This window comes from Pogona vitticeps, chromosome 1, assembly GCF_051106095.1.
Source record: "Pogona vitticeps strain Pit_001003342236 chromosome 1, PviZW2.1, whole genome shotgun sequence".
NCBI lineage: Eukaryota > Metazoa > Chordata > Lepidosauria > Squamata > Agamidae > Pogona > Pogona vitticeps.
Window position 1 is genome coordinate 90218798 of NC_135783.1, and position 11538 is coordinate 90230335.

The 11538-nt window shown below is 42.0% G+C and overlaps 1 long non-coding RNA gene across 1 annotated transcript in view; it reads left to right on the forward strand.

Annotated features, from left to right (window-relative positions):
- Window positions 1–7706, forward strand: part of LOC144585986 (uncharacterized) — a 589741-nt gene extending 582035 nt beyond the window's left edge. The window contains exon 2 of the long non-coding RNA XR_013540647.1: window positions 7544–7706. This is a non-coding gene — a long non-coding RNA (uncharacterized LOC144585986). The remainder of the gene's footprint in view (window positions 1–7543) is intronic.
- The last annotated feature ends 3832 nt before the right edge of the window (window positions 7707–11538 follow it).

An 11538-nucleotide genomic window follows, 5' to 3' on the forward strand; every position in this document is an offset into this window, starting at 1 on the left:
CACAACCTAGGTAAGCTATAATTTAGGGTTTCAAAACACCAAGACTTGTGGAAGCAACTCTAAATACAACAAAACAAAGAAAGCCAAAATTCCCAAAATGGGTTAGAAGAATATGCTGTTTTGTACCATTATGGGATCTGTTGCATTTCACATATCTTGACATTCCCACCATATCTTCCTATAGGTTTGGTTGTCTTTCAGTCCTCCTATGTGTAGGGACTTTTCTGCTCATTCTGTGTGGTGTCTTAAGAGTCCTATCACTTCTGAACTTCCACCCTAAGATTACCACTCCAACAAAAAGAATATAAAGGAGAATGAACCTTTCATTCTCCAAAAAAGGTAAAGGTAAAGGTTCTTGACATTTTCAGTCCAGTCGTGTCTGACTTTAGGGGGCGGCGCTCATCCCGCTTTTCAAGCCATAGAGCTAGCTCCTGTCTGAAGACAGTTTTCCATTGTCATGTGACCAGCGTGACTAGGGAACGTCGTTTTACCTTCCCACTGAGATGGTACCTATTTATCTACTCGCATTTACATGCTTTCGAACTGCTAGGTTGGCGAAGAGCTGGGACAAAGCGATGGGAGCTCACTCCGTTGCGTGGATTCGATCTTACGACTGCTGGTCTTCTGACCCTGCAGCACAGGCTTCTGCAGTTTAGCCCACAGCACCACCACGTCCCTTTTTTCTCCAAACCCAGCATTAAATGTTGAGATTTTCCTGGTGAGAAATCCTTCTCACTAGAAAGAATGGAATGAGGGTCAAGGCAAATCAAAGGAGGGATGTTCAGCCAAAGTCAAGGGGTTTTACATTTCTTTGACTTCAGCAGGAGAACAAGTAGGAGAACAACATGCTTGCATCTGTCCAATCGTGCCTGGTTTTTCATCCATTCAATTTGTCAGTATGTGTGTTTTTCCCCTTCAGTAGTACTTTTGTACTTCAAACTGCTGTGACTTTTCCTGGGTACCTTGCCTTCATTCAGACCCCCGAAGCCTCACTGAGAGTGCACTATATGAGACAGTTTAAGAGAAGGAGTGTAGCTCTCCTTCTCTCTATGCCAGCACCTCCTGCTGCTTGTCATATGCTTGGCAGGCCCCATTGTGTGTTTGTACCTGCTGAGCTTCCAAACAGTTGGAAGGGAGCATGAATAAACAGCACACTGCACTTTCTCTTTCAGAAGCAGTCACAGCTTTCAGGTTTTCATAGGCCTGGTCTCAATTATGAATAAGCCATTAGTGACGAAAGAGGATTATGTCTATAAGACAAGAGAGTTTTTTTAAAAAAGACGAGGCTAAATAAAAGTTGTTTTTTTAAAAAAATATTAGCAGTTTTATTTTAATGCACCACTGTTTTACTGTGAACCATAAATGCAGCAGATAATAATATAAGTCTTATATAATAGTCATGGAATTCTGTTCTGTAAAACCTGTTTTTTTGCCAACAAAATTTTAATCCAGAACTGTTCATATTCTGGATACACTTAGTATTTCCATAATTGTATGTAACTTAACTATTCACTTCTTTTCTGGCTATCTTTTTTTTCATTAGCTAGTCATGTCTTTAAAGTGTCTGAATCAGCATGTCCCTACAATTAGGCAGAGTGAGACAGTCACCTGAGGCAACAGCTGCATGCAGGTGGCAATACAATGAGAGAGAAAAGAGCTATTTGCTACCCAGTTGCCCTTCTCCTCTTAAACTATCTTGTTGCCTTCAGGTAGAGTGCAGATGTCCCGCTAAGAGTGCTAAGAATAATTCAACTAGCACTCGAGTTGGCTTTTGTACTACGTGACATAGGAAATGTCACCCTTTGTTCTTTACTTGAAGCAGCAAGATATCTTGGGCCACCTGGTGTGTACATATACAGAGGTTTGGTTGCATGCACAAATAAGAGTATGGAATTCATGTATAACTAACCTTATGACAGTGGAACCAGTTACCTCAGAGGTTGTTGAGTGCCCCAACACTGGAGGCATTCAAGAAAAACTTAGATAATCACCTGGCAGATATGCTTTGATTGTATTCCTGCACTGAGCAGGGGGTTGGACTTGATGGCCTTGTAGGCCCCTTCCAACTTCACTTTTCTATGATTCTATGATTCTATGAATCCTAGCTAGCAACAATGATACAAGTCTTTCACTTCAGTCTACCTCTGTTTAGACTGAAGTGAAAGACCTGCATCATTGTTGCTAGCTAGGATTCATAGAATAATAAGAATTATAGAAAAGTGAAGTTGGAAGCTTCTGCAAGAAGCTGCTACAAGAAGAGGGAGCTGCTACAAGAAGATTTACAGCATGCAGTGACCTTAGACTGTGCCCTTCCAACTGCCTCAGTGGTTGGAGCAGTTAAATGTTATGAAAAAGACTGGTAAAATGGCAGCAGAGCACTTTGCACACAGAAGGTCCAAAATACACTTCAAAGTTGCTGTTTCTGAGCAGCTCTAGGAAAGACATTTGCCTGAAATCTTGGAGTTCCATTCCCAGTTTATGTAGATGATAGTGACCAAAAGATCTGATTAGTTAGTTATGGTGGCATAAGCACAGTGGCATAAACTACAGCAGTAAATTTCTGCTTGTTAACAATCTCCTACTTGCGTTCCTTGTAGCTCACTACTTGCATGAGTTGATGCATGGCAAACAACGTCTCATTAACTAGTAGCCATTCATTGCTGCAGTTTATACTATTGAATTTACTCTGGTGTAACTAACCACTGGGAATCTGACAAATATGGAAGATGGGCTACTGGTATGATGCAGCATCAGATGGTTTTGTATGTGCCTAAAGTATTAACAGGAAAACAAATAGCACATTTGAATATTTTATCTTATAAACATCCCCAAAAGCAAAATAGGAAAGAATTCATTGGATGTGTAGTTCAAGTCTCTGCTCCAGAACAAGATATCTTGCAAGAAGCCAGATTCCTTGTCAAATACTTCTAACTTTGTCCCCGTAATATTGACATAATTACCTTGACCTATCTTAACAAGGTTGTTTTCAAAATTACTGATGTATAAAGTGGTTTTAATATTTTAAGCATACCTGCTCATGAGGATAAAGAAGGTGACAATGGGAAAAGGTCATTCCAACAAGAACATTTGTCATGCCAAGGAAAGAAGTGTGTCACTTTCCAGGGATCGCCTCATTTCCCCTGCCATTCATTTCCGAATAACGTGTTTGGTGTCTCTTGGGATAAAATGCCAGGGTTGTAAAGTCTGTGTAACTTACATATATCAACATAAACCTCTGTGTTTTCTGAAGAGGATGGTAGAAACAGGATGGGAAGACTCATTTCTAGGGTGGTGCAGTAAACTAACATGCTGTGTGATCAACAAGCCATGATTTCCAAAGCTACATGACAGTAAATGTATTAGCAAAGAGACAATTACCAATGAAATCTAAACAGAGAATTTTGAAGATAGCAATCATTTGACAGGCTTCCCATGCAGAACACAACCATTATTCCCATGAATGTCTATAAGACAGGAAGTTATAAAGGAGAGAGATCCCCCAGGAGTAGTTACAATAAATCTTTACTGACTTGTCTTTATAAGCAAGGAGGGTGGGGAGGAGAAAATCAATAGATGAAAATGCTCCCAGGCAAAATGTAAGCTAACTTCATCTAAAATTTTCGTTTATTAGGAAATGTGTAAAAAATGTCTCCAGGTGCCAATAGGGTGACTCTGTAGAGTAGAAGTAGAAAAATCACTCCAGAGAAAATAAATTTCTTGTCTTGCATTGTTCTTAAAACACAGAGCACTATATACAATACCATATCAATCAATCAGACAGCACTCAGAAGTATATATTACATTTACACTATTTATAGAAGAGATGTTTTAAGGAGCTAGGCAAAAATAAAATGTAAGATGCAAGAGACTAAGTAGAATTTCACTTCTGAAAAGAGGAATATGATTTCTTATGAGGGTATATTCAAGCAGAACTACTTTTTCTCCATGTGTGTAACTGTCTTGAAATACATGCAGACTTGTTTGAAGTGCTGTGCTGTTTTATGCCAATGAAATCAAGAAAAATATATGTTGCTCTATCTATACGTAAATGGAAATCTCAGCTTGTTAGATGTGCTCTCTCTCTCTCTCTCTCTCTCTCTCTCTCTCACACACACACACACACACACACACACACACACACCTTTTATTGAGTCAATCCACCTCTTATTTCTTCGTCCTCTTTTCCTGGTGCCTTCAACTTTTCCAGTAAATCTTGTCTTCTCACCCTATGTCCAAAATACAACAGCCTTGAGAGCCAGTGTGATGTGGTGGCCAGAGTGAAGAACTAAGACTCAAGAGAAATGGGGTCGCATTCCTGCTTGGCCACTGAAACTCATGGGGGGTGAATAACAGTTAAAAAAATGGTAAAAACACTCCATAAATACCTCACATACTTTGAAAATCCTATTAGGGTCACAATAAGTAAGGTCCAACTTGACAGCACATAGCATACCACGCAACAGCTCATATTAGGTTCTTATGAGAGCTCAGGTTTGATCTGTTCTAGGTTCCATTTATTTGCTCTCCAGCAATCCATAGTACTTGTAACAAATTATCTGAGGTGATCGTAGATGACCTGCACTCTGATGAGGAGAGCAGTTCTTGAAATTCTGAGATGCCACCTTGTCCATGGGATCATAAACGTCCCCAAAAACTGTTTCACTAGGTTTTGATGAACCATTGTACAGGACAGCAGAAGAGTTTAGGGGCTGAAATGGAGTGGGGATGGAGGGAAATATCAACTGTGCTTGTTTGTCTGCTTTTCTTGTCTGCCACCTTTTTCAAAGGTCACAGGGTAGCTCACAAAAAGACATACAGATTTAAAATTCAACGACAGTCCAACTGAATATTCATGCCAAAGTGCAAGGGCATAAATCAGAGTGGCAAACAATCACTAATTAATGAATCATCAACTGAATTGCTAGTCACATGTTGAATCGTGCAACTGTTGCACAACTACAAATTTCATTTGTCATTTCATTTGCAGCTGCTCACACTTCCAAGGTATGTCATTGCATGTAAACATTCAGCTGGACTTTAGTCAATAAATCCTTCATATCCTTGTGTTATAACATCAGAGAAGCTGAAAATAAGTCAGAAAGCATGTCCTTTACCCACACATATGCAGGACAAAAATGAATATGTAGGTTTGTTTGTCCTCCACCCCTTCCCTTACCCCAGAATTGGCAGAATGGGACAAATTGTATTCTCCTCACAGGCCAGCTGAATAGAGCAGCACGTTTCCCATAAACCTAAATGGAAATGGCATGTCTGAACAACTGCAGTGTTTTACAGACTTGCTCCCAAAGGAAGGATTGGTGTCAGTAGCTCACAGGAGGCCCAAGGAAAAAAGACCATCAACTTGAGCACTATGTCTTGTTTACAGGCAACAGCTACTAGACTACCTGCCTATTATTGCCACTTTGAATGGAGTCAAACTCTGAGCAGGTCTCCACACTGAATAAATATGCTCAACTTGATCCACTGAGATAATCTGGAACAGAAGGAGGCTTTTGCACATGTGCCATCTTGCCAAACGAAAACTGCTTATGTCAGAGAAGTTGCGATTCCTGGTTTTCATGGACAGATCTCAACACTGAGCCCTGCATCTCACCTGACCTGCATTGAGTTACTAGGCCAGTGCATCTGATAAACCGTCTGTGAAGCGCCACACAGACAGGTAGAAAGTAGAGTGGGGGTTCTTCATATCCATGTACAAACAAGAATATCCCTGCACAGCTGGGGTTTACGCAGGTCTGCCCCCTGGGGCTGGACCATCTGCTCACACATCCAGTGGCGGTGGTGGCCTCTCTTCATCCTTCCAATCACTCCTGGAGCCCCCCGCTCTCTTCCTCTTTGACTAGCAACTCAGCAGCCTTGCAGGGAGACTCGTCCTCCCTCCCCTTGCCTCGAGTGGCTATCTGAGCAGGAAGAGAATGGGACTCCGGGAGTGATTGGAAAGAGCAAGGCTGCCACTACCACCGGATGCGTAAATGGATGGTCATTCCGCATGGGGCAGACCCTCGTTAACTCCAGTTGTGTGGGGATATTCATATACGAATACAAATACCCTCATCTCTATTGGAAAGCATTCCTTTTGTAGCTTTGTAGCCTACTCCAGTGGCTTACCCTAATTTCTAAAGACAGCCATCCAGTTTAGAAAGTTTAGAAAAATGTCTTCTTGGCTGGGATGAGTTGTGCGGATGCTGACTAGGAAATTTTGTGAAAAGTAGGCCCCCAAAGAGCTTTCCCGGGCTCTGATTCATGATCAGGCCAGGAATAACTGAGGCAAGTGCCTTTTTCTGACACACCAACTAGAGGCTGAAGGCACTGCCTTAAATGACCCCTGTGGGAAAGTAGGAGGATTATTACCCAATCTCATCCTGTTTCGAGATAGCATTTATACACCTGGGGACATCAGCTACAATTGATCGTGCTCTACCAGGCCATGCTTAGATTCCTTGCTGAAGTATGGCATTTGTGTTCTTGCTTCAATTTTATACAAACAACATTGGTGATGAAATGCATTTATCTTTGTTTTCTTAGCAGTCTCATTCTGAAATGCCAGAGCATGCAACAGCACAGAGATTTTGGAGTGCACTATTAAAATTATGAACCAATAAGCAAGCCTGCAAGTTTGAAAGGCATAACATTTAAGGAGGAAAATGCCTATTTGTGATATTATTTCACCGCCCCAAAGTACAACTTGCATTTTGAGATATGGAATGAGTCAAAACAAGACATCCCATGCTCTGCACTAAATATGTTGTAAACAAACATGACTCTTTAGAGGAGAATCATTATAAGACATAGATCTATTTTTTTTAAAAAAATAATAATACACAATAACAGGGACATTTGAAAAGAACCGGGGAGGTAGCCATTTCATTCTCTGCAAATGCTGGTTCTGTTGCCGAGCACACTTCAGCAGCATGGAGCTCCATTGCTGCCCTCCCGGGATATCGCGAGACAAGGAAGTCTCACAGACATGACCCGGGATGGGAGGGGGGAGGAGCACCCTATTTAAGGAGCACTCCACCTCCCATTGGCCTCTTTCAAGGCTTGTAATTGATTGAGGCTGACATGCTGCTCTCCTTCGCTGGATCATGAAACAGCTACTTGGCTTGCTTGACTCGCTTGTGATGCACTTGATATTGGAGTTCGGGGAGTTGCATCGACACACCCAAGGTTTGGAACATAGTGGGGAGCACCTAGGCATGTGCCCCATAACCGTTGGATACTGATTTTAAAGGCTGGTGGGGGGATTGCCTACCCCTACCCCCTTTTTGCTTATATAAATAAATAAAATCAATTAATTTATTAGTTAATAATTTAGGTAATTATTTAATTGTATAGTGTACCATTGTATTCATAAATTCTATACTTAAATTGTGTGCAGCAGGTAGAGAGTTAACTCCCCTGGCATTCTCTCTGGGTTGTGAGCTCGAGTCTTGCTCAAAGCTGTGCATTTAATAAAGGCAGTTAATGAAGGTGTAAATATATAATTAAATAATACTATTTGGCTCAAGGTGAATATAACAAGGCATAAATAAATAAATAAATAAATAAATAAATAAATAAATAAATAAATAAATAAATAAATAAATAAATAAATAAATAAATAAATAAATAAATAAATAAATAAATAAAAGAAACATAAACTTTTTTAAAAGGGTTCAACAACTACCACTATAATTATATTGCTATGAGAGAAAAAAGAAGAAGAGAAAGAGAACAGGGTGATGTAACAAGTCATCCTTGGTGGCAGGTAAGTAATTGAAACTGCTGGTTAGTTCAGTGGTTTAGGCCTCTGGCTGCGGAGCCAGAGATTGCAAGTTTGATTCCTCAGTGTGCCTCCTTGACAGGAGCAGGACTCAACACTCTGTACAGTCCTTTACAGCTCTACATTTTCACATGCATTAGGATCTGTATAGCTGTCTGGAGGCATGGTTCCCAGAGAGGGACAGGGAAAGAGTAAAGGCAAGGAGCTTGCTAAAAGGAGCCCTGCTCCCCAGCCATCACCACCCCACCCGTCTTCTGATGAGGGGGGCTGGCCAATTTGGAAGGAGCTTAAAGATAAGATTAGACCAATGGAAGCAGAGCGGCTCAGTCAACCAAGAAGCAGCAACAACCACAACGCTCTGCCAGGAGTCAAAGAGTCATGAATGGGCAAAACTTAGGAGGTTAGCTGATGATCTCATGTCTCATTTCACCATACTGGAGGCAGGTCAGTCGGCAGCTCCAGGGTCTTTGCAAGCTGAGGGTGAATCAACAGCACAGGGCACACAACACCAGGTTCTGGAGATGTTGAGCGGTGGCCAGTCCACCTAGTCATAAATGTGGGATTTGTCAGGAATCAAAAGCAGACTCGGGCGTCGTGAGGGAAGACAGCAGAACAGCCCAGAAGGCAGAACAGTTGGGGACATCAAGTGAGTTAGCAGTCACACCTGACACATACCAGCCCATGGCAATATGGCCATGGCCATGGCTGGGACAAACACAGCTGCTGCCAGGAGCTACATTCCTGGGCGTGCAAGGGAGGGGTTACATGCCAGCCAGTGGTCAGTCCCAGGAACATCAGCAGGGAGCTGGAACGCACCTTACCTACAAGTGTCATTCCCAGCCCCAATTGGTTTAACAGCAGGGGTGGGATTTTGACCCTATCCCTCCATTCTCAATATGGGCTATAACTCCATACTACTGAATGCCTTGCCCTTTGGTGATTATGTTCTGCCTTTGGGAGACCATTTGACCTCCACTATTAAAGAAAAAATTTGAAGGGGTAATTACTTTGACATTTTTTAATTGTTAAATAGAAAAGTAGATAAGAAGGACCTGGAGAAGGAAGATGACAGGGACAAGGAAATATGCAAAAGATAGAAACCCAAGATAACTTGGGCAAACTGGCTTCCAGGCTTTCTGATTTATACGGGGGCTATAGTGAGAGCTCAGCCATGGAGAGCCTTGTTGTTGGTTCAATACCTGGACCTGTTCTACAGGGCATATGTAGACTTCCCAGGGCATGTGTGGCTTTTATATGAAGAATCATTTCATATGAGAGCAGCAATTCAACCAAATGTACATTGGGATGAGCTACAGCCTGGCCTTTGGCTTCAATATATGACCCCAGCCAGGCCTGATGTAGCAGACAGATTTGAATGTGGGCACCTCATTAGGAAGACTGTGCAAAATTTCTCTCCCTGTATTAATATGGGGCAGGTGGTTCAACCCTGCCTGCTCTGTTGGGATTTCAATGCAAGGGGTACATGCTCACACAAAGCCTATAAATACAGGCATGAGTGCACAGTGCGTGGGGGCCAGCACCCCAGCACAATGTGCTTCAGAGTATGAACATAATGTCCGGGTAGTAAATAGATCAGTGGTAGCAAGAAGTCAAATGGAGCTGGTGGCCACCCTGCGAAAGGAATCCAACCCAATTAAGGTTGAGGTGCTGGAGCTCTGGCTGCAGGATTATCCAAGGAAGGCAGATGCAGCATACCTGCTAGAAGGTTTTAAGGACAGTTTTCAGATCCTAGCAATGGGAGAATGTAAAGGGTTCTTTGCCCAGAACCTAAAGTTGGTCATAGGGATGGACAGCATAGTCAAAGAAAAAAGTTGATGAAGAAGTCAGGGAGGTTCTCCACATGTGTCCCCACTGGGGGTAGTACCCAAAAAGAATTAAGAGGAGTTCAGGCTTATACACCATTTGTCATCTCCAGAGGGGAAATCAGTAAATGACACGATCCCCATGGACATATGTACAGTAAGGTACATTTCCTTTGATGCCGCAGTGCACATGGTGCATAGGTGCAGCATCAGGGCAGAGCTTGTGAAATGTGACATTGAATCAGCTTTTTGCATTCTCCCAGTCCATCCCCATGATTTTGATTTGTTGGGCTTTCATTTCCAAGGCCTTTACTACATGGATAGTAGATTGGGTTGTTCCATCTCCTGCACAGCATTTGAGTATTTCAGGTCATTGTTGTTGTAGTTTTTTCAGGCTGTTTGGCCCAAAAAACCTACAACAACTGATCCCAGCTGTGAAAGTCTTCGAGAATACATTTCAGCTCATTCTTGGAGTGGAAGCTCAGATGTAGGGTAGGATTTAAGAGCACGACACACTACTTAGATGATTATCTTTTTGTGGGGAAAGTAATTCTGGGCAATGCAAATTCCTATTAGAATCATTTCAAGCAATAGCAGGCGAGCTGGAGTTACCTTAAGTGGAGGGGAAAAAAGAAGGTCCCTCCACTTCTTTGACATTTGGGGGCATAAAACTTGGCACACAGATGCAAGCTTGCAGATTACCAGATAGGAAACTGAAAGAGCTTAAGGCTCGACTTACTTGTCTCCTAGGAAAAAAGAAAGTTTTGCTCAAGGAGCTGCAAGAAATTGTAGGGAATCTGAACTTTGCATGCACAGTAGGGGCACCTCGTTGTGCTTCCCTGAGAGGATTATGCAAGGCCATGGGGGGGGGGGCTCTGTCACCCATTCTATAGAACTCTGGTGACAGCAGACATGAAACAGGATTTGCAGGTATGGACACAGTTTTTAGAAAGGTTTAATGGAGTCTCCTTTTGGAGATCCGCGATGAACCAGGTCCAAACTGACACAGCAGGCTCATTGGGCTTTGGAATATACTTTATGCGCAGGTGGTATGCAGAAGTATGGCCAGAGGAATGGCACATGGAAGGGATCACCTGGGACCTAACATTCCCGGAATTTTTTCCTATGCATTGTGGTTGTGGGTGCATGAATGGGCCAACTCAGTCATGCGCTTCTCATGTGACAACTTGGCAGTAGTCTACATCATAAACAACCTCACCACATTCTTTTTTTTTCCATTTTTTATTTTTTTATATATATACACATATCCAAACATAGACATATATATACACACATATGCCTAAATCTCTATCTACAAACGATACATACTGTAGAGCTTAGCCTACAAGCCTTTTGTATAATAATACATTTCTTTCAGCAGTGTCTTCTCCTTATTATTCCTTTTGGTCATTTTCTATTTATTACAAAGTTTTTGCTTTCCACCATTCGTAGAACATATTCCAGCTTTCATAGTAAGTTGACTTTTCTTGCCCTTTTAGTCTCTTTGTAAGTCTATCCATTTCAGCGCACTCTAGTATTTTTTTGATAATCACTTCATCTTTTGGTGGGTCTCCCTCCTTCCATACTTGTGCCCATGCTAATCTAGCAGCTGTAAGGACATGTGATATTAAGTAATAACTTTGCTTATTTATATTATTTGGTATTAGTCCCAATAAAAAAGTTTCTGGTTTAAATTGTATTTCTTGTTTAGTCATACCTCACCACATTCTGAATGTGTGAGAACCCTGGTACGTGCTTTTACTTTGCGTGCTTTAAGATTCAACAGTCTCATTCAAGTGAAGCATATCCCTGGCCTCGACAACAGCTTAGCAGATGCCCTATCCCACCAACAGATTGGTTGGTTCAGGGAATTAGACCCAGGAGCCAATGAATTTCCAGAGACACTCCCCCCAGAGGTTTGGCAAATTGGCA